The 24,619-nt window shown below is 43.0% G+C and overlaps 1 protein-coding gene across 10 annotated transcripts in view; it reads right to left on the reverse strand.

Moving 5' to 3' along the window:
• ELAVL2 (ELAV like RNA binding protein 2) overlaps window positions 1-24,269 on the reverse strand; it is a 135,714-nt gene extending 111,445 nt beyond the window's left edge. For 5 of the 10 annotated variants that reach the window (XM_067744539.1, XM_067744537.1, XM_067744535.1 and 2 more), the window contains exon 1: window positions 23,731-24,269. The gene's annotated coding sequence lies outside the window, so the exon portion shown is untranslated. Of the gene's footprint in view, window positions 1-19,074; window positions 19,385-19,472; window positions 19,731-23,730 lie in introns of those variants that run through there. The other 5 variants (XM_067744536.1, XM_067744532.1, XM_067744531.1 and 2 more) reach the window with 4 other exon arrangements.
• Between the last annotated feature and the right edge of the window lie 350 nt (window positions 24,270-24,619).

Here is a 24,619-nt window from a genome sequence, read left to right on the forward strand (position 1 = left end):
AAAAAAAAGTGCAGATGTGTTCAACAGCTGACAAAAGAGGTTAAGATTCTATATACACCCACAATACAATTTAGTCAATTTCTATTTAAAAACAAACTAGGACAATGAAGCCAATGTGGGAAAAAGAAAATGCTTAGGTGAAGTACTCCAAAGTGCATTTTTAGCTCATGTGACCTTCTACAGTGCTCCAAATGTGTGTACGTAGATGTGTGGGCATGTGTGTATTTATAGAAAGAAAGTGTTGAGAGCACTATAAAAAAAAAATACATGAATAAATCATAGAATGTTTGTGCTACATGGAACTTCTGAAAGCTAGTCACAGCTTTGATTTTAAGGTAAGGAAGATAAGTACCAAGATTTGGACCAAGGTAAAACCTGCTAGTGACTGAACCTGGTCACACTATTCGAGGCTTCAACTCCCAGCACAATCTCACCTTCAGTTATTCTAATTCCATGCCTTTATTCTTAAATTTGCACTTCCACTGGAAACATGACTGTCCATTAATACCTGTAATACAGATTTCTAAATTTTAAGGCTCAAGTGAGCTTTGCCCTATTTATCCCAGGAAGACATGAGTCCAACCCAGCAGTTCTCAAAGTGTGGTCCAGGAACCACTGAAGGTCCCTGAGACCTTTTCACAGATCCAGAAGGTCAAAACAATACCTTTTCCTCTCATTCTCTCATAAATGTACAGTAGAGGGCGCAGTGGTTGAGAGTCCACCTTCCGATGCAGGGGACACAGGTTCGTGCCCCAGTCCGGGAAGATCCCACATGCCGCGGAGCAGCTGGGCCATGGCCGCTGAGCCTGCTCATCCGGAGCCTGTGCTCCGCAACAGGAGAGGCCACAACAGTGAGAGGCCCGCATACAGAAAAAAAAAAAAAAAAAAAAAAAAGTACACTAGAGCTTTCCAAAGGTTATATGATGTGTGACAGCTGCTTCTGCATTCAGCCTGGTGCAATATATAAGAATACAGCTGACTCCTATTAAGCTAGACATTAAAGAGATGAAAAACTGTAAAATCATGCCACTTACCATTATTTTTGTTTTAGCAAAATATACATATCCATCATTTTTAAAATGTTACTTTTGTTAATGCTATTGGAGTTTTTTGAGCTAAATATCTGTTTTTAACTTTCTCATCTTAATTTCTAATGCAAAAAATATTGATAAACATAACTTACATAAACATAAGGTCTTTCGAGTCCTCAATAATTTAAGTGTAAAAAGGAGTCCTAAGAACAAAAAGTTTGAGAATCGCTAGTCTCACCAGTGCTAAATAAGTTCTCTTCCGTGGTGATTTTCTGTTGTTGTCGTTGTTGGCTGCGATGGGTCTTGATTGTGGCACTCGGGGTATTCGTCAAAGCGCGCAGGCTTCTCTCTAGTTGTAGCGTGCGGGTTTTCTCTCTCTAGCTGTGGCGAGTGGGGTCCAGAGCACGAGGGCTCTGTAGTTTGCGGCATGCAGCCTCTCTAGCTGAGGCTCGCGAGCTCAGTAGTTGTGGCGCGTGAGCTTAGTTGTCCCTTAGAGGCATGTGGGATTTTAGTTCCCAGACCAGGGATCGACCCCGAGTCCTCTGCATTGGAAGGTGGATTCTTTACCACTGGACCACCAGGGAAATCCCATGGTGAATCTTTTAAGCATATACAGGTAAACCTTAGAATGGTGTCCTATTCCTCTCCTTACCTTCAAAGACATGTTTCTCCAGCCCTGGGACTGTGTGAAGTACTTCTTATGCCCAGTACTCACTTTAATCAGTTCAACTTTCTTTGATATAGAATTTCTATAAAACCATGATAGGGGAACCATGAATAAACTCTATATTCTGGTTCTCAGAAAAGACACTTTATAAAGCATAATAAGTTATGTTTCATGTTGCATACTTACTTTGGTTTAGAGAATACTAACAGTATACAATATGCCAAGTAGTAGTTTTCCATTTGCTAGATTCCACCATAGTCAGGCACCAAATCACATTTCATTTCACTCTTGAAGTCCTGCTCCTTCTTTTCTAGGGCTGCTTTTGCCATACCAACCCACATCCTTTATTTCCGTTTTCCTTGCACCAGGTCATCCTACAAAATTGTCCCCAATCTGGTTTCTCTCAAGTTTTCTTCCTACTATGCTCATATTCCAAAGGCTTTACAACACCCTACACCATACAGAAAGGGAAACGTTCCTTCCTGAGTTTCAAGGCCCTCTAGAAACCTAACCACACTCTAATAGTCAAAGCTATTTCCTCAATATGCTGGGAGTACATCATGTTTAATCCCCCTCTTTTTCTCCAAGGAAAAAAGTCTCCCTCTACCTCTATAAAACCTCCCCAAAGTGCTAGTCACATCTACCTAGTTTCTCAAACCTTTCCCAACTATGCAGCAGCCCTCACCAAACCCCCTCTCCCACAATCAACTCATCACATTTCCTGACTACAGGCTGTCAACTAGACTTAACCTAAGGATAGCATCCATATCCTACTGCTCCTGAACTCCCAAAGACCTGGCACAGTGCTAGGCTCTATCGAAGCACCAAACATTAATAAACAGTTGAGATGCAGAGAATACTGAAAATCTGCAAAAATGCTTTGAAAAATACAAGGGGGATTATCTTTTGAAGTAATTAGTAACTGCATGTTAATATTTTTGCAAACTAAAATGTATACATGACGCAAAAAGATAACTGTTGAACACTATAAAATGAAAGAAATCTAATTCTTCCAACGCACACACCAGAAGTTAACAGTTTCATTAACAATTCGAAACTTTTCAAAGCCAATACAAACATGTACAAGCACAGGTGAGGAAAGCAAATACTTTAGTAGATACACAGAGGTAGATCTTTCTGTAATGATCTTTGCAACTTGCTTTTTACAGTTAAATATCAGCACATAAGAGAATTCTTTCTTTATAGATGGCTATACAGTGGTCCCTTGGTATCCTCAGGGTAATGATTCTAGGATCCCCACAGATACCAAAATCCCGAGGATTCCCAAGTCCCAAAGTCAGCCCTCCATATCCGGTTCTGGTTCTGCATCTGCCGACTGTAAACATAGTATACAGTCCACAATTGTTTGAGTCTGTGGACGTGGAAACCCACTCCCTGCAGATACAGAGGAGCTGACTATAACTGAGATGGCCCAAATTAATATAAATGATTCCCTACTGATAAATATCCAAGGTTTTACTATTTCAAACAATGCTTGCAATAAATACCTTATACAAGAGAGCAAAAATATACATTTAAAGATAGAAACTGTTGGTTCATAGTCAATTTATATTTTTAATTATGCTAAGTTGCTGCCAAAAAGCCCTCTAAAAAATCCTATCGACTTACAATCCCACCAAGACTTCGCCTGCATTTTTAAACATGAAATGGAAATAATGCAGCAGTGCCGAGAGGGAACTGGGAGAAGGAAAGGCATGTCAGGAACCAGCTATGGGTTTAGAGTCACCAACCGCTATCGCTTTTTATAAGACATTAGGCAACACCTTTACCACAAATTCCATGTTTATAAAATGAGGGTTTTCATCAACACTGTGGATAAGGGCCCCTCCAGCTCTGACATTCTCTGATGTCCTTGAATTTGCTATATATAAGAAATGCACATTAAATCTGAAGACAAAATACTTATTCTCTTGGGCTGCCCGGAAATAAACAAACAAGTGCTGGGAAAGTCAAACTGCTGCACTGGGAAAGTAAATGCTCTGATAAAACCCCTGCTAGGAATTTAAAAATGGAAGTGAAATTGAGACTGGAGGAAATGGCCACCTTAGAGGGAAGATAAAAAACCATTTCAAAAATAACAAACAAAAAAAGGATCATTTTAATCATCTGGTGGTTTTCCTAGTTAAGACAAGCCGCATCTCAGTAGAAGAAATGCAGCTAAATGGCTATCACAAGGGAGGACCAAAGCACCCTGATGGCTACTAATTAATAAAAAGTCACAAACATCCCTTTCAAGCTTACCATTTGAAAGAGTGGATGTTAACAGGAGATATGATTTGCTAAGCTAAATAAAAGCCTTTATTAACAAGAAGTGACAAGATCACAACCCTGCTGCTGATAAACTGCCAACATACCCCGGGCCTTCAAATGAAGGGCTGCCCATTTAACATATTGCAGCTTTAAAATGAGTTGCTTTAGAACAAACAGTTCTATGTCACGGCAGGCCTGCAACATACCAGATGGAGCTGCCACTGTACCCTGGATTGTGCGTGTGTGTGTGTGTGTGTGTGTGTGTACAGGGGCCACACATATACCTCAGGAATACCCAGCCCAATAACCCTTCTTAAGATTAGCCATCCTTGATCAGAGCATCCACCTTGGACCTCAACTTCTCTATCTGCTTCCAAAAAGACTCAGTGTTGAGCAGAAAGCAGCCATTCTCCCAACAGCCAAAGGAGGTTTCACACTGCTGTTAGACCAGCCTGGCAGTCATCCCTGGAGCCTGCCTCCTTAATCCTGGCAAACACGGCCACTTCAATCCAGTCTTAAAGCAGGGATTTTTTTTTTTAATATAGCATGCTTTGAAGCTGTATAAAACAGGTCATAAATACATGTAAAAGGCATAATCTCAGTCTTGTCAAAGTGGTTACAGAAGCATCACCCCAGATCTTTTCCTGTGTGGTCCACTGTTAAATTCACCAACTAGGAGACTGCAAATAGATATGGTAAAGTCTTAATTATTCACAGGAATGGATGAAGACAAACAGCACTGTTAACTTAATATTCTAAGATGACTTTTTGTATTATCTACTATCCAGCACTTAAATAGTATTGTATAGTAATAATTAATGTCCATAAAAAACCTCAAAGTGCTCAGTTTAAATGTTAAGAATTCTGATTAACTACAATTGGTCAAATATGTATGTTACACATGGCAACTTCTCACTAACCTGAGTACGAAGGTTGAGTATGTCTTAAAGAAAAAAAAAAAACTTACATGTAGTATTTACTTTTGGCATGTGTAATTTTATAATTTTAAACTTTATTTTAAAAATATAGGGATCTACTATATCGAGGAACAAAGCTGTAAACAGGATCACTGACATCAAGGAGCTTCCAATGCATTTGAAAACAACGTTTAATAAGTGTCCAAAAAATGCAAACAGAGTCTACCTCTCCGAGGAAAACAATGAGTTAAGAATATACTCTAGTAAATGTAATGATCTAATAAGTAGGTGGGGTATCATTTTAAAATACCATGTCATAAATTCACAGTACTGTTTATAGTTCTGATGATGTTTGTGGGTTGAGGAAACAAGCCACATGGAGAATTCGCTTCCTCATTTTCTCTAACCTCTTTTTCTTCTTGTCTTTTTCTGATTACTTAGAGCAATTTCCCAGACTCTGCTACCAATCTCTTACAAACACACATAGCCCTTTAGAATTAAGGGACTGCCCAAAAGCCATTCAGGTCATTTTAAGAAAGAAGTATTTTTCAATAAATGTCTTCCAAGGTTTCTACAAAGAAAACTGCCTAAGCCTCTCCCATCCCAACGAATGTTTCAAAGACAATTCCAAAATAATATGGTATTTGATTTTAGCTCAAATTTAAATGAATACTGGGAGGAACACAGTATTGTGAAGAAATGGGGTGGGTTGCCTCGATCTGGCAGAGGGATTCTATAAAAGGTTATTCATAAATTAACCAAACAATTCAATCAATGACAAACTATAATTTGGGGCGAGTAGGTAAAGTCCTTTAGACCAAATCAAAAAGCCTAACAGACATTTCTCTTTATAGTTTTTACAACCGCAATTTATACACTAGAAAAGTACTATCAAAAAAATGTTGATAAATTATACTTCAAAATTGAGTAGAGCAGCGCATTTTCAAAGCCACGAGTGAAAGATGTAGACTATGCAGATAACACTGCTGGACTTGGCAGTGGTTGTATAGTTTTGAGTGTGAAAGCTGCTAAATTACTGGTATACTTGAGAACATTACAGTTTGTTTCTTGGCTGTTTAAAAAAAAAAAAAAAAAAAGCCAGACCTTTGGTGGGATATAAACTAGATGGCAGGGATCAGATCCAGGATTCAAAGTTCACCATGAATTTATCAGGGAAAAAGAGAGTTCAACTTCAGGACCCCTTTCTATTCTAATATTCTATTGCCTATAAAATTAAAAAACAAAACGTCTGCCTTTGATGGAGTAAGGCAGGGAGAGGGTAGATGGGAGGGAAGATGAAGTTAACAAATGAACTTCTCTGACCACCCCACACTAAGTTAGGAGCCCCAAAGACTCTTGCCCTTCGTAACACAAATCACCATTATAAATAATAACTTCTAGAGCTTTAACATGTGTCTCCCCCAATACTCTGAGTTTCATGTCCACAAAGACTAGATCACACTCACCACTATGTCTCAGTATCTAAGACAGTGTGTGGTACACAGTATGAACAAAATGTTTACTAAGTAAATGAAACTAAGGAAACTGAGATGTTTTCATGTATAAGCTGGAAAAATAATTGTTTTTAAACTACTGCAGAGTAAAAGAGGTTGATAAACAACCCAAAAAAAGTGAATGGATAAGAAATCAAGAAGACAACAAAATATCATTAAGGTCAGGAGGCCAGGCACAACACAAGCATAAAAATTTAAATCCTATAAAGCTGTAGGTCTAGAGGAAAGTTTAAAGTTTTAAGAAGCCACTTTCTAGCAAAAAGGAATAGTGAACATTTTCAAACAGTCATTTAATAAACTGTCAGCAAATTTGCTTCATTTCTTTAGACAATAACAAACAGGAAATAATCATAGGGAATGGGGAAGAGAAAGAGGTTCCAGCCACAATGAAAAATTCCTTACAGGTAAAGTTCCATAAAACTCCTTAGGGAAGCTCAATATAAAATACCCAAGACCTGACAACAAGTCCCCTGATCTCTTTATGTTTCTGAATTTCTTAGAGAACTGGGGAACTACAGAAACCTTTCACTCAAAATCTTTTGATAGTGGAGGCCAACTTTAAAAAAAAAAAGAAACTTACAGAAATTAAAAGGAAGTGCAGGCTATTTATTAAAGTCAAAGGTTAGGATTGCAGTGTCCTATACGATGAAATGATATAAAAAGCTATTCAGCTTTGAATTCTCAATACCTATCTTAACTTCTGCTTCATCTTGTGATGTCCTAAATCTGGCTAAACAGCATGGAGCACCCTTGGCAGGATTCCACCTGACTGCTATGCTATACTCCTTCGCTATGTGCATAGCCTGTTGGGCCAATTTTACACCAGAGACACTTGCTTGAAATATGTAGAGATGATTTTCTTTTTATTTTTTTTTTTTAGGTTTACAACAGCTTCACAGAGCACAAGGATAATATTTATAGGCTTGAAAGAGTAAAATATACACAAAGATAAGAAACCAAGGGACACGTTAACAAGCAGCGTCTCTATTCTACAATATCATGGATTGAAAGATGCACCACTAGCTTCCCAGCTGTAAGAAAAATAAACATCACTACATTAAGTGGACATATTTATGAGATTCAAAGACTATGTAAAAATTGCACATCTAAGACTTGAGGAAATATGGCATTAGTTAAACCAACATTTTTTGCTAAAATTTCCTTGTAGTGATTAAAATTTTAATAAGATCACCTATCATTCATGGTTTACCTACAGAAGCAAATAAAACTTTCTCAATTGACAGTAAGTTTCAAGTACTGTATTATCTCAATTCCAGACTCTGAATTCAATTGAATTAAAAAAATAACTTCCTGTATTTCTACTACAAACAAGTAACACACTAGGTGCAAGAGATAAAATAATAAACAAGACAGATGTCCCCTTTCTAGGGAAGAACAGAAAGATTATCTTGAATCTGTATTCTTCACCATCCCCCCTCCCTCCAACAGATTTTTCTGACAGTTAAGTTGGAGAAACAAGATAAATCAATAACCATCTTTACTGGGTAGATATTTTGTTGATTGAAGTTTGGACATCATACATCCTATGGAGCACCTGACCTGCAACTTTTTCTCAGAACAAAGATAGGTGCATTTCTAAAAGCCCATCAGATTTGGAACATATTAGTCCCAGAAACGTAACAACTTTAAGGAATAGTCCTTACAGATTCTCTACTACAACGAGCTAGGGTTATCAGAATGTCACCTTCGCCAGGAATAGAGCTCACAGTATCACAATCTTTTTTTCTTGATTTTAACAGAATCCTAAAATAAGTCTGAAGACAGTGCCTTCATTTCCTCACTTATAGATCTATACTTTATATAGTTCCAAAAAGTAATCCTGCAAGTGGAGACTGCCAGCTGGCAACAAGACACCAGCCTGTGATGGAATTCTTCCAGAAGTCATCTGGTCATAGACCTTAAAAAATGCAAGGTCAGGGGCTTCCCTGGTGGCGCAGTGGTAGAGAGTCCGCCTGCCGATGCAGGGGACACGGGTTCGTGCCCCGGTCCGGGAAGATCCCACATGCCACGGAGCGGCTAGGTCCGTGAGCCATGGCCGCTGAGCCTGCACGTCCAGAGCCTGTGCGCCGCAACGGGAGAGGCCACAGCAGTGAGAGGCCCGCGTACCGCAAAAAAAAAAAAAAAAATGCAAGGTCAGAATCCTGGCCCTGGGGAAATAGGTATGGGCATTCTGCTGGGAGTGGCTACAGGTTACAACAGCCCCACCACTGAGGGGCCAAACAATAAGGCCTGGAGATGACACAGTCGTCGAGCTGCCTCTCGGATCTGTCTCTGTGTCCTCAGCCACCTGAAACTACAACCAACAGAACTACCAGAGGTAGAAAGAATATCATTCTGGAGACCAAGGTAACAGGGAGTGAACTAGGAGTCACAGACCTAAGTCCTTCACACCCACCCAGCAGGATGATTTTAACAAACCACCTGACCTCTGAGCCTCATTTCCCTCATCTGTAAACTCATTATCCCAGGGAACTGTGGTGAAGTCCTGGAAGAACAGAAAACACAATGCTCGTATCTCCTGGTTCCATCATTGTGGGCAGTACACCACCTTCAATTACTAATTCCACCTGTTCCTCTGTCCTAACAGCCAGGGCTTTCAGCAACTAAAAACAGGCAGCTCCTTACTGTCCCATCAAATACAAAATTTCTTACTCTAATTGCATTCTCACGAGGCAATAATTTAGAAGTTACTTTTAGAAGTTGTACAAAAGGGGAAAAACCAACCCCTTCACTTTTCTTCTCTGGATCACAAACTATGTTGTTCACCAAGAAATCAAACTTTGCCCCCTACTGTCCACAAACAATACAGGTAGATTAGCCAAATCCTTTTTAAAAAGTCCAAGAATCAAGAGCCAGTTCCACCTGAGGGAATGAGCCTCTCCAGCAAAACAAGGAGATGAAGCAGCATACAGGCTGTCCAATCACCTTTCCGAAGTAAGAAATGTAAATGCCATTAATGGAGAAAAGCAACAGGCAGACCTAAGAACATCAAGAACTGGCATGAGAAAGCTACAATCAGCAGCCTTAAGAACCCTTGTTCCTGGCAGACGTGGTCTTAGGCATGAGCAAGAATCAAGGAGAAGGTATAGATCAGTGTTTTTAAAAGCATCCCAGATTCTAACCTGTCACTGGCTTACTACTACTGGAACTATACTAACAGGGAAGGAGTCCAAGAAACTTTATCATCCTTATGACTTTTTCCTAAATGTTTTGAAAAATAAATGTTATACACAGAAGAAGCTCCTGGCACATCATGCTATCAAGAGAGTAAAACCATGGGGGAAACACTGGAGGCTTCAAGTGGTTACACACACATGCCTGGGATCCGATCTTCTTTGGACAAGAGCAGAATTAAGACAGTCGCAGTGGTGTCTCTCTCCAGCCACAACTTAAACTTGGCAGGTTCTGCATTGCATAAACATTCTTTACCTGTGACCGGACTCCTGGCAAACTAGGAAGTAATTATTCATACAACAAAAGAGAGACCCAAAAGGAATGACAATGACATGGGAGGGAGGGAGGAGGGAAGACACAAAAACTAAGCAAATATACACACAAAACAACTGAGACCAAGAAAACCACACTCCTGTCCCCAAAACAATATGAAGAATCCTGGCCATATCCTTAATGCCCAGACTATAGAGATATGTCCCTTTTCTCAAGTCCTCAAACTACTATTAAAGTTAGAGGGGGAGGCTTGTGAGATCGTTTTCTGCCGCATCTCCTTAAGCAGGCAGACCAAGGAATGAGTACAAGGATGCTTTATAAATTTCTCTAAAGCTCTCTCAGTACCTAGCACTCAGTAATAATGTGTGATGAAACCATAAGTACTACACAAACTCCCTGGCTTCTGAACATGGTCCCAATACAAAAAACGTGAAGACATTTCTTAAGATCCTTTTAAAAAAAACTAGAAGAAAAAACTTTAGATGAATTTGGAAAAGGTCTAGTCTCCAAGGTAACTACCAGCCCACCAAAACCAAAGCCTTTCTAATAGCACAGTAGAAGCTCCATGACAATAATTCTCAACCTTTAGGAAGATAAAACACGATTCTTTTTTTAAAAAACAAATTCTCAATGCCCCACCCCACCCAACAATGAAGACACCCTGGAAGCCCCTCAACAAGACACTCCAGGGCATGTCAAAATAAGCAATATATTCATCTAAAAGAATCATATAATCATGGAAGATGCTTGGTACCAAGAGTTTTTTTAGAGTGCCTCTTAAAAATTAGTTCAGAATAGACCTACAGTATTTTTTAAACTATACACACAGTTAATTCAAAATTAGTTTTTTTCAAATTAAGCACACACTTTCACTCACTCCCAAATATTAAAAAAATGTGGCTGGGCTAGAAACTGCACCAATTTTTAAAACTGCCAGCATTAAGCTCCTACTATTCTGAAAGGTTTTGCTAAGATGTTCAATACAGGGACACATTCTAATTCCTTGTTATGACTGGCCCAGCTCAAGTGGCTGCCAGGAGAGCAGGGCTTTATAGGCATTGTTCCATCCTCAGAAGCTACATTAATGCTGGGTTGATAAAACAGGTCTTCATATCTGTGTGCTGGGCTGAACAAAAAGTTAACTGGAAATGTAAGTGCTTCAAGTCACCAAAAGGAAAGCTCTACACAGACATTTTCTACCTACTTACCATTCATCTGTATTCATCTCACTAGACATTAACGCACACCAAAGTTGCTCTCTGCTATTCAAATTGTGCTATTATGCTCAGGAGTAGATTAATAATATCCACCTTCCTTATTGTAAAATAAAATTACAACACTGGTCCAAACACGACATGTGGGGCCTCTTTCTACTTCTGCTGGCGTATCAGCTTGCTCTACTGCACACGTGGGAGAAAGCTTTGCTGGGTTGCCCTGCTGTTTCTGGAGAGGGGGTTTAGAAAAGGCTGAAAACTGAAAAAAAAAAATAAGGGGGAAAAGGAGAGAAGAACAACACACACATAAACCTCACACCTGGTAACCTCTCATATCAGCTCTTTTTTACAGCATTCTGAGGGGAGAATGTCTTTTCTAAGCTGACACCATCAGCAATGAGGTTAGCAGGTGGGCCATGGGGCTCTTTGAAACAGCTCATAACATCCTATTAGTTTTCACAGCACCAAGCAACTTCTGCTGACCTCAAAGCATCTGAACAAATATAAGCAGGCAACAGGCAGGAAGAAATCTCTGCTCCCAATGAGGGCAAGTTTAAAATCCCAGGGAGAGGGGAAAAAAGGTAAGATACCCTGATGCAAGCACATCTTGTAAAGGAACGAGAAGCTGTCTTGCAGCCAGGCATTAAGGAAGAGGAGGTCCAAGACGAGACTTCTCTATGTAAAATAAAGAAGACTTCAAGATGTAAATTTATAAGGAACAATCTAACATAATTCAAACGTTATTTGCAAACACAAAGAAAATCAAAAGAACTGAAGTCTTCAGAACTACTGCCTTTGTCTAGATATTTTAATAAACTTTTTAATTCCCATGGCTTTAGGAACTGAAGCATTAGAATCACAAACTCAAATACCCACAAAGGCCAAGCAACAATGTATTCTGAAGTGAAATAAACCATGCTCCATGTAAACAGTGCAGTGAATATGGGCTCAGCGTTGCTCCACCTTCACACGTTTTCCAGAGACACAAAATATGGCTCTAGATCCTTACATGATATTGGCCAATGCCTAAATCAACAACTCACTACTTTTTTTAAAACACAGTTTAGGCCAAATGAAACAGCCCCAGAATATGCAGCCCATGGGCCACCATCTGGGACCCGTGGCAGAATCCACTTGTCAGTTGATAACCCATTTCTCCCTTTCGTCCTCTAATAGCGGCAACTGTCTTGATGACAGAAAATAACCTTCAGTGAATAAAATGTAACAAAATGCTTAAGAGCCAATGCAAAAGTGGAAGCTGAATAAGAAAAGAAAGGGACAAGTGCGTAGGTTATGCCTGACCCAGAACTGCCAGGCTAGCAGCAGAACTGGCACAGGGCTCCGAAGCATAGACAGGTGACTAAGGGACAGAGGGCTAGCAAGAGGCGTCACAGAGAGGAGTGGAAGGCTGTGGGTGGTTCAAGTTCTTTGCAGGGACAACGGCAAGGAAGGGATGAAAACCTAAAGCACTGATGACCTGGTATTTGGGAAAAGTCCATGAGTCATTCACAGCCATAGGCCAAAAAGGACCCCAAGGGTTTAAACAAAATAAGCCAGCAACCAGTTAAGTAGCACCTAGGGGAGAGAAAGTGGTGTTGAGCAAACTCATACAGAAATAGGCCTTACCGGGGAAGAGGTCATAAAAACTTGCTCACTCTATAATAAACTTTGTATATTTAAAATGTTCTAGATAGTCCTGCAATAAAGATGGATGATCCTCGTGTCACCAAAGGTACCCCCAGTAGAGCAGCAGCAACAGTGAAATAGAAAAAGCTCACTTTTGAAAAGCAGCTCAGAGGAAATTCAAGATCAAGTACAAACAGTTCCAGGAGTGTTTTCCCTACCTTACCCAATTCGGTGAATTTATTTTCAAACACACTGTGACTTATTTGCTTTGAGACATACCTCTTATACTTCTGATATGCACAAATGATGCCTAAAGAATAAAAAAGTGTTAAACATCCTTTAAAAACTGAACAAGTGAGCCATTTCCAATAACTTACTTGATAGGGCATCCATCAATGACTTTTCACTTGGGGTGGTAAAAAGATATTGAAACCAACAGGGGAAAAATGTTATTTCAGTGTAAATTTCATTTTTTTCATGTATAGGAATAGATCCTTGATAAGAGATCAAACAAAATTCAAATCAAGAAGATATGGGCTGATTATTTTAATGTAAATGCTTCAATTTTAAAATTTGACTTCTCATTGAAAAAAGATGGAAAATTTAAATTAAGATATTTATATTCCTGGAATGTTAGCTGGCTAACTTCTCATAATTTCACATGTAATCTCTTAGCTTTATTTATATTTTCAAGAAAAAAAATGCATTTTAAACTTCCCTTCCAAATTCCATTGATATATTTATATCTATTTCCATATTGAAATGTTCAAAGTCACAATTCTCCCAAAACCTCCCTACAGTCTGGGAATTTTCTTTCTCTGTGGCAGAAATACACATTGTATGATGGTATGTTATAAAGATGGTATGTTATAAAAACAATGGTTCATAATAACACATTGAAGGCCAAATATATAAAACTCATCTATGGGGACCACCTATTACCACTTTTCCAATTCAGGAAACATTGTCATTCTGCTGCCAGAAATCTCATACTTCAATATGCTCATCTTCACCCCGTCAATGAGGTGTGAGGTTTCACACTCAAAGAAAGGTTAAAAAACCAAGGACATAGGTAATTGAGCCAAAACCAGATGACGGAAACTTCAGAATACCAGCCTAGTATTTTCCACCTGGATCTGCTAAATTAAGAATTTCAACCAAAGTGACAAAATCTATTCAGGCAAGACAACTCAGTAGTTAAACTGGCAGCACTGTGTTCACAAGAAAACCTTACATGTATAATATTTGTTTACAAAATCAGAATGGATTTTAAAACAACCTATGAGGAGACAAGGAAGCTTAGAGACTGCCTTGGACGAAAGCTAAAGGCCCACACCACTAACACGACGGCACACAAGAACCAATCTGAATTTCTCCCTGCTCTCACCAATGTAAGACAACTCCAATTTTCAAAGTCCTGTTTCCTAAATAGAACCTTATTTTAATAGTCTTTACTCCAGAGGGCAAGATGGTAGAAACTGTATGGAAATTTCTGGATATGTGACTTTCTCCTGGGAAAGAGGGCCCGCAGCTTTCTTCAGATGCTCAAAGAGACTCAAAACTCCTCAATCTTAACAAGAAATTTCAATTTTACAGTGGCTCCATAATAAGGAAATACAGGAAAGCTGAGACCTCTGAAATAACTATTGCCCATATTCTCATAAGGAGATAAAATTAGTGAAAATACTGAGCTTGAAGTGAGTCTGACCACTGCTAACTAAATGCAAAACAAAATAAGATGAAAATCCATCCTGAAAGAACAGTTAATGGGTCTGATATTTGTGAAAATAGGGATTTTTGTGGTATTCCATTAATATAGTCTTTAAAGCTGCTGAAATAATCTCCAGTAATGAATAGCCCACAACAACAAAAATTCTGGAGGAAAAGAAAAGCTAATCATATAGAATATAAATTTCCTTTTTATGAGACAGACTCCTTTTTTAAGTCAAGGAAAAAGGCCGGTATAAATCTATCACTATTAGATTAGACAAGGGAAAAATATACAGAAAACTCAACCTAGTAGTTCAAAACTTATCTGATGCTAAAACAAAACCTTCACGTTTTAAAAAAAAATCTAACATTTTACTATAACTGTCTCATGATAAATAAGTCTATTGAGAAAAATCATCCAGTTTTTTCAAATAAACAATTTCTAAAAGTGGGAAAGAGGGTCTTGCCTGTCAAACCTTCTTTGCTATTCATTTTAAGTCAGAAACTGACATAATAGAAATCAGTAATATAGACAAGTACTAGGAAAGTGCAAGTTTTTTAAAAAAAAACAAAAAAACATAAAACACAATTACTTGCAATTAATAAGGCAACCTCCAAATTGGTTTGGCTTTAACCCCACGCCACCTATTCCTATGACCTTCTCAGTTATTTTACTCCTTATTCCACTCCTTGCCAAAGCACCTATCCTCCTCCTCATAAACCCTGCTTACAAGGAAAACCCTTACCTGTCATCACACAAAACTACCAAGCAACATTCGAAAGGGAAACATACGGCTAAGAATATTAATGAAATTGATGCATTCAACACCAAACCCATAGCTCTGAGAAAATAACACCTTTACCAAAAACAGGTATTTTTATGTAGACTAATCTTGAGAAACATAGCATTGGTAATAGCGGGGATGATGGCTATGAAAATGCACCTAACCCACTGTTACAGAGGAGTAGCCTTTTGTTTTGTTTTATACGATGGACTACAAGGCTATTGATATAGAAAGTCGTCTCCCCGTTAAAAAAAAAAGTTCTCCTTTGACCTTACTAAAATTAAAGTCATGATATACATCATGAATGCTAAAAGCCAAATCTGTTCATTTCCTGTTAGTTAAAATTTTCCTAAATACACCATAAAACCTCTGTAGACTTTTACTAGACATTAATTCCTAGTTTTAATTCAGATTTCAAGTTACCAAATCTACTTAAACAGTAAAAAAAAAAAAGTGTATATTTTAACACACAAAAGGCTTAAAACAAATTATTGCCTTTCAAGCTTAAGCACCTTCTGTTTCCACTTAGCACTTGAAATCGACAAGGGCTGCAAACCAACCAGTATCTAGAATCAAATAAATAGACGATAAATGTTCTTCCCAAATTAGAAACAAAACAATGGATTTGGCATTAGAGTACACAACACGTGGGTTCTTTGAGTAACAAGAACCAGTGAAGACTGCCACATCAGTAAAATGAAATTGGCCAAAGCAAGTAAACATTCTATGCATCTAATGTCCTCCAGAGTTAATTCAAGAGTTGGGTGTGGCATCACTAGTGCACAGAGCCTTGGATTTCCAACAGTTCTATAATATAGTATTAGCATAAAGCAGCAATGCTGCCAGCTAAATATTAACAATCAAGAAAGCCTCTAACCAGGCAGGATAAGCTACATAATCTGTAGGTCACAGTACAAAATCAAAGTACTGGCTCCCTGTTCAAAAATCAAGAATTTCAATGCGGAGGCATTATGGTCATGTGCCCATTCAGTGGCCCTGCCTCCAACCAAATACCCATGCTTTAAAAAAAGAAAGAAAAAACACAACATCATCAACACTTTAATGTGGTAGCTTACTATGATTATTGGCCCATTCAGCTGATTTTCCAAAGAATCAGAAACAGCTGGGGAGGACTGCTATGGGCAGGTTTTCCACAGGGTGGCACACCACCCAGGCCCCATACCATCTCACCTATAGAGCCCCTCCCAATGCCATCAAAAAAATTAACCTGACCAGGCTAAATACCGTGGATCTCCAACCTCCCTTACTCCCAAATAAACATTATCTGTGACAAAGGTGGCAACAAGAATGTAATAATGTGGTAGATTTTAAAAGATTTCAAACGAGAAGCAAAAGAACTGACCCTACCATGCAGACCAAGCCATCAAGAAGGTGAAGGTAAAGTCAGTCTTGATAAGATGCTATTTAGGAGTACCCAGCTCTTTGGGGAGAAAGAACGCGAAGAGTAATTTGCCACTGTGGTGCTCTTGTGCCATGCTGATGCCTGAAAAGCATCATAAATTAAAAAATATATTTTTTCTTCCAATCAAATTAAGAGGAAAAGTTTGATCCCAGCCTAGAAGCTGGGGTATTCTGGATGGCTCTGTTGTGTCCTTAAAGAGAACTTGGGACTTCCTTCTAGAAGAGAAGAAGAGAAAGAGACGTTTGAGAGGGCAAAGCAGTATTTTTTTTTTAATTAAAATAACATCAACAGGAAAAGCACAGAAGGCTAGAATGGCTGAAAGTGGCAACAAGGATTCAGCCAGGAACACCTGTCCGTATACAAAGAACCAAAAGCTGGATTAAGAAATGAGGAAGTAGAAATGCCACTTAGAGCATTGTTCTTCAGTAACCAGCTGGGAGCTGAGTCTTAACTAAAAGCGCTGAACCAGACAGAGAAGGACCTCGCTTCTCTGGTGAAGAAGCATTAACCAGAACCAACCAACCAAAAAACCAAAACCAAAAAAGGAACTCTAACAACCAATACATTCTGAGCCTAGAAAAGGAAAATAAGGTTCAGTAGGAAATAACAGACAGGCCTGGCGGACACTGACCAGTTTTGGGTACCTGTTCTATTCTAGTAGCATATCCTAAAACTGAAATTCTCTTGAACCACGGGGAAAGAGTGCGTGGCAGCTTAAACAGCTGACCTGACATGATTTCTAACAGCAAACAAGACACAGTGAAGGAAACGCCTAAAGACAGGGAGAAAGGGTGTGGGGGGGGGGGGCCTTAAAGGCCTAAGGCTGGGTCTTTGAAGAAAAAACAAAAAACCTTACTCCCCCGAAAGGTGGCAGCACAAAGTTACCCGAAAGGGCATTAAGGGGCCAGTTTTGAGCACACAAACACAAGAACATTCTCTCAAGAAGGAAAAGAAAGTAGAGGAAGCATAGAAAATTGGATGGAACGTGTTTCTTCAAAATCTAATTTTCCCCACCGCACCCCAGCCATGATCTTCCAGAACTGTTTTCCTCTTCCCCCCTCTATTCTCTCCCCCATTTCCAAGAGAACTTAAAGTATGTACCCCACACACACCTGAACAGTGTTAAACCAACATTCCTACAAACGTATTATGAAGAACAGCTCAAAACCAAAGGCAGTAACTTTGCAGTTCCTCCATCAAGAGTCACCCATTTCTAGAACCAAAGGTCCAGATGAGAAAGTAGATCCAGGAAAGCTTTTCCACCCGCTCACCAAAATGGAGACTCCAGGTCAGCTTCCGCAAGAAAAAGCGGCCTTAGCACAAATGAAAAATTCAGACGACTCTGGGGGAAACGATTCTTGACAATGTTGTCTTCAAGGGCAACTGAACAGTATTTCAAACAAACCGATTTTACTTAAAAGGATGGGAAAATTACATCCCAACTGCTATTAGAGTTTTTAAATGGACTTAATTGCCATAAGTTTGGGGCTGAGCTACATTTTTATGAAGACAATTATTATGGGTAGGTCCACAAAAATATTAAGTTTTAAAAAGCTCTTTGTCCTTGCCGGACATATTTCGTGTGGCATTAAGCACCATCCTTTGGGGAAGGAATAAAGGAGACAGGATAGCCGGTAACAAACCCTCCTTTCCTCACATTTTCATAAAACATAGACGATAGGAGATGAACATTTTATCGTAAAGATGATCTTTGAAAATGCACACTATTTTAAATGACCATCTGGACAGCTACGGCTCCGTGCCTGTGGCTCACATCTAGAGGCAATGTCCTGCGCTCCAGCGCTCTAGGATAACAAGTCAGCTTTTAAGGAAACGCCGTGGGAAGACTGTGTGCTGGTCACTGTCACGACCACTGGAGGAGCACCTGCTGGTTAACAGAGGCTGGTCCACCCGAGACTCCACGAGTCTCACCAGGGCGCGCACACACGTCCGTGCACCGAGGCGCCGCTGGCCAGCCCTCCTGGCCGAGCTGGAGGCAGCCGCCGCAACCGCCGCGAGCAAGCGAAAGCCCAGAGCCTGCCTCGCCCGGCGGCCCGACCCGCCCCGTGGTTCCCGCCCAGCGCACGGCTCGCGCGCAAACCCGGGATGCGACCTCGAGCTGCGACCTCGCGCGGCTGCGCCCGATCTCACCTAACACGGCGCAAGGGGAAGAGCGGCCCGAGGATCCTCCCTGCTCTGTCCTGGGCGCCCACGGTCCCAACCCACCTCCGCACACTGCGTGGCCGCAGCAAGTCTCGAGACGCCCCGGGAGCGCAAAGGACCACGCGCGAGGAGGCGCCGTACCAAGTGGGCACGCCACCAGACACCACCCGACTGGAGAACCCAGTGCACGCAGCCTCCCACAAGGCGGAGGTGCCAGTCCACCACAGGAATCCTGCCCTTTTTCTAGAAAAGCCCCCTCCCCCACTTTCCCTCCAATACACTCACCTGCGTCTCGGCGCAGTTCTTCTCGCGCCACCCGCGGCCGTAACCCGACACGTCCACGCCTGTGCACGCTGCCTGGCGCAACTGGCCCCGCTCGGCTCCCGCCGCCCCCAACCAGCTTGTGCCCACAAGAGGGGCGGTGCCACCTCCCGAGGCGACCAATTCCCTCGACTCCCGCCGCCAGGGGTCGAGCTCTAGGAACTTCCCGTGCACAACCTCCGCCGCCTCCACCAACGTTCCCGCCCTGAGCCCGGACGAGGGCTCCCGCCGAGCCGAGGCCGGACTCCGCAACACAGCGCCGCGGCGGCGCGCACCGCCCTCAGCCTCGGCGTCCGAAACAGACTCGCGGCCCGGCGAGGCGTGCCCGCCCCCGCCCCACCCCACCCCACCCCCGCACTTGCCTGCTGTGACTCAGAGCTGCAGCTACTACGGCTCGCGCTGCCGACCGTCACACAGCCGCGGAGGATTCGCTCCGGGCGGGCTCCGCGGAGAGACGGTAGTGGCGGCGGCAGCGGCGTCCCCAGGTCTGACGGTGGCGGGAAGGCGGCCTGGAACCCAGCGGAACCCCCGCCCCACCCGCGCCGCGCCAGCAACCGGCCTCCTCACACGGCCCGCAGCTGCCTCAGTGACGCCCGGGCGCCGCGGTCCCGCCGTTTGTAGCGGGGCGGGGAGGAGGGGCTTGCTTGGAAGAGCGCCAGGAGGCGGGGCCGGCGGCGAGTTCGCGGCGCCGCGGCTACTGCTGCCGGCGCGTGCCCTGCCCGGCAGCCCCGAGGGTCGGTGCCTGGGAGCACACGCCCGACTGCGGACTCTTTGGCTCCTTCCCTCCCAGCTTTCGATTCCAGGCAGGCTCCTGGACCAGGTTCCCCTGGCAGCGCGGAGAGCGTCGCGCGCCCAGAGGCGTCAGATACCAGGTGCAAGTTTGCAAACCCCGAGGCTCCGGACTCTAACGGGCAGCCAGAGCGATTCGCGCGGGGGTACTTTGATATATGTGTATCAAATATATATACATACATATATTAACATATTGCAAGCAAAGCTCAAGGGCTTTTTCCCTACTTCACAGCTGAAGGGTCCGGTCCCTCCGCGAAAAACTAAAGGTTTGCCCCCGCTGCCCTTCTCTGCCTGTCTAGATGGAATCTGATGTTCAAATAAGCCCCGAGTACCTGTGTGGGGTGCTATACTCTGCTTCAAACACAAAGTAGGAAATCCTGCACTCGACTATATAAGCGCCTGTCGCTCGCCGCATCCTTCCAACGCCCCCCACCGAAGACCTGAAACGGCCAACTCTTCACCGAGGGGGCGTCCCATCGCTGCCTTTCCTTGGCCCACCCCCACGCCCAGTTCAATCGCTTTCCCCAGGAAAAACCTGTGCCAGTCCTCAGACCCAGACCCAAGACTGGGAGTCAAAACCGACCCCAAACCACGCGGCGGAAGCACGTTTTTACACCTGCTCATCCGCTTAATTACGAGAGCACCTGTCATATTGGGGCTTTTTTGTGTGTTTGTTTTCTTTCAATGCAAAGGCTTCCGTTTTAACCCTTCCCCCTAAAAAACTACATTTAAAAATATCACCTGTCAAACCTACCTGTAATCGCACGAGGTAAGAGAAAGAACTGAGCAGTGGGCGGCTGAGTCGCCGCAAGAACGTGACCGAGGTTACAGCTTCAAGGGCATGATGCGGGTTTGATGCAGCAAGGTCCGCTAAGGGCGGCCAGCGCTCCCCGCCCCCCACGCGACGGGCGGGGCTGGGGGAGAAGCGGGGAAGGACTCCTCTAACCCAGGGCGGGAGGTAGAGGAGACAAAATTGCCCTCCTGGGCGAAGTCAAATCAGACAGTAAAGTAGGGGGCTCAGCCATGATCGAAATGGAGACAGTCCATCCCTCAATTTGGGGGACCCAGACTGGGGACACCAGAAATAGCTAATTAATTCTATATCAGCATTTCTATTGTCACCCCAATTACGATTTGCAATTAAATGACCTTAATTGACTTTGTACGGGTTCCTGGGGAAACGGCTCAAAGCGCCTGCGCCTCTTTGACCTCCCTCTAAACAGTTAATTATAATATTCCCATCCCAGGCAGGGGGGATTGCTAAGAATGCCTGTTTCCAAACGTTAGGCAAAAATGGGCCTACCAAATTTGCCAATCCAAGCCTAAAACTCTTAGAATGCCTTATGATGCCCTACTTCCCGAAACTGACTTCTTGAAGTCATGGGAGACCTCTCTCTCAACAGAGTTCCCCAAGTCTTCCAAACCACTTCTAGTTGGCAAACACTGCGTTTTCGTGGAGAACTCCAGAACAGGTTAAGCTTTATAAAGTGGGGCTGCCAAGCACTTGGATAAAAGAGGGAAGGGGAACCCAGGAGTACCTGGTGTAAGACAGACTCAGCAAAAACTAAGAGAAATAGTTATTCTCTTAATCCCCCAAAAGGTGATTTTTAAACCCTCAACATTTTCTCTCCGTCTTTTTTTTTTTTTTTTTGACTTATTTTAGATTCTAACAAATCTTTCAGATGTCCCATTTAAGAAGCCATTTTACCAAGGAAATCTTATGGGCCCTAAACAGATTTCATACCCTTCCATCCCCCAAACACTCACACCTTTCCCCCTGACTTTTAGGAACTGATTTCCAGTTAGGAAAATAATTTCTTAGGTTACTATTGTCTGCTCTGTACCCCGCCCCCCCCCATGTTAAGCCTACATTTTATAGGTTGCACTGTAGGCCTAAGAAATAAACCACCTCCATTTCCCGTCCACTCTCAACATCCAGAGGATGGGTATAATAAATAGGGTGTAGGGAAGGGCTGAAGGTTTAGAATCTTAACCAACAGGAATGTTTGTACATGAGCGGGGGAGGGGAAAGAACCTGTTCATTTCGGGGAGAAAGTACAGAGACATCCATCCTGGCCCAGCGGTGTTAAGAGTAAATTCTAAATGGTTGACAATTTCTCTCACTCTGGCCACAGTAAAGCCAGATCTGCAGCTGGTAATTACGAGAGAAAATACCCAGTCTCGACATCAGTTTCGCTAACCCGTACTTGCAAATGGAAAACAGAGAATGTATCCAACCTCCAATTTCCCACAGTTATACAGCTCTCATATTAATTCTTTACAGACGTGAAATAGGTGGGTACGTGGCAACGTGCTGGGCATAAATTAAGCAACAATGGCCACGCGAAGTCCTGTTCGCCGCTGAGATCCCGGGGTGGGCACTGCCACCTTGCTATCCCCAGCCCCCAGGACCCCGGAGATGGCAAAGTCGAGTCCGGAGAAGACCGGCCGCGCGTTGGCTTTTCGAACTGGGAGGGTGGGTGGGATGGAGAGCAGAGAGAAATTAAGCCAGCCGGCTTTGTACCTTTTCCCAATCCTCTCCTTCTCAAGCACCACACGGGCGCTCTCATGCACACACTCGCCCACACCCCCTCGTGCCAATAATTTAAACTTCTCTTAGGCAAGGGCACTGCCACCACCATTCCCTCCACCCTCCCCGCCCCGCGAACATCCTCCCCCTTTCCCACCTCTACCCTGTGTTCTCTTTTTCGCAGTAGAAAGCCAGCTGGTTTCTCCTAAACCCTGAGAAATCACAAAAGTTAAAATGAAGCAAGTGTCTGCCCAGCGTCTCATCCCCAACCATCTTTCTCCAGGCGTCAGTTTAACAATAGCTATTCGAGAAAAGGGGTGGGTGGGGGGCCGCAAGGAAGGGGTTGAGGGATGTGTAGCCGAGTTGGCTACTGAGTGGCTGCGAAGCCTTGTCGGCTGCGAAGGGGGTTCCCCCCTCACCCAGAAGGCGAAGTCAGCCGCGTAGGACCAAGGACAGGGCTTGGAATCCACTTCCCAGCGCGCAGCACAGCGAGGCTCCCAGGCAGCCGCCCCTCCAACAGACACAGCTCCAAGGATCTTATTTACGCTTTCCTGAACAAAGGGAATCTCATATCCGGTACAGGCTTAAGAATTCGGCCCTAAATTGTCTATCTTCTTTTTAAACACAACCATGATCATTGGCGGCCGTGAATTAGAGCCCGCACACCTCGCACCGATGAGCTTTGACAGCTTCTACCCACCCCAGCCCCAGCCCAGCCCCAGCCCTCAGGCGGCATGTACTTTTTTCAGTCAACTACAACTAGCTGCCTAGTGCAGCATATAAATTCCATCTGGCAATCCCATCTCCCCAGCACATGTTATCTGGTTAATGCAATTAAGTCGGGGGTTTTCGCTGGTCTAATCTCCAAGTCCAGGCTTCTGATTCCCCTTAATGGTCCTAAAGCCTCTCCGGTCCTTCGGTTGCTTCGCGAAAGTAGAGGCATGCATCCCCCCGCCCCCGCCAAACCCAAGTTATCCCTCTCTTCCCACGAAATGAACTTCCAACCTCAATCCCGAAGCTCACTCAATATCTAGACTCCCATTGTACCCCTGTTCTTCCCTGGCCACATTTACCACTTAAGTTTCTGCCATTGACATTTGTGAATATTCAGTACGTCAAGCATGCGTCCACGGTCTTTTAGTCTAGGTCTCTAGAATTAAAAAGCAGAGCAGTATCTTTGAAATAATACAAACATGTGCAATTAACTTCGTATTCTGTATTCTGCTCACTTACAGGTTTTCTGGGTTTGCCAGCGCATCGCTGCAACTAATGATTAAAGAAACCAAACCGAAACTTACCTTTCTCCCTTAAGGTTTTTGTGTATATGTGTTTTTAAAGTAACGGTGCAGTTCTCCCAATAAGGATGAGCAAGAGGCTGCTGGATAGTTCTCTTAAGACAGCACGAAACCTAAAACTGTGCTCGGCTTAAAAGAAGCAAATAAAAAGAAATGCTTTCGACCCCAAAGTCCAACGCTAAGAGAAATGGCGAAAAAAAAATATATGAAAGGGGAGGGGAAACTTAAAAAAGAGAGTTTAAAAAGACGGAGACTACCCTCCTATTGCCGTTCAACTAAACAAAAAGGGGCAAGAAAAACAAACGAAGGAACAAAGAAAGAGACGAAAGAACGTTTTTTCAAAAAGACGATGTCTTTCTCCTTGTTGCTTTTTAGTAGGTCGCTACAGGAGTAAGCTGCTGCATCTCTAACTGAGAACAGAAATAAGGGGGGAGGACGTCTTAAAAGGGAGGTGGACTGGACCACAGATTTATAGCACCGTATCACCAACCCCTTCTCTGCCTCCGCACTGCCGTGTGTGCAGCTGCTCTGCCAGGCTCCTATCCCGGGCAGCACGCGCGGAAGTATACGCTGAGTCGTGCCACAACGCAACTTGCTCATCTACCCAGGATCCTGATTGGTCCAGACGCTTCTATTGAGGCCGCCCAGGAGAGGCCGCGCGATATGATTGGTTAGGTCCTTGTGTCACTCTCGAGAGCTCAATGGAGTCCCGTTTCAAGGTAAGTTGTGCGGGGAGGTACACGCTTAACACTGGTGGCGAAGGGAAATGCAAGAAGCAAAAAGAGATGGGGAGAGAGCAACGTGGGAGGGTTGGAACAGTACTATTAGAGTTTTTGCGATATGGCACGATCTCCTTTCCTCTTAAATCTTTCTGCTTTGGAAAGACTCATTT

Source organism: Pseudorca crassidens, chromosome 7 (assembly GCF_039906515.1).
Source record: "Pseudorca crassidens isolate mPseCra1 chromosome 7, mPseCra1.hap1, whole genome shotgun sequence".
NCBI classification, from domain to species: Eukaryota; Metazoa; Chordata; class Mammalia; order Artiodactyla; family Delphinidae; genus Pseudorca; species Pseudorca crassidens.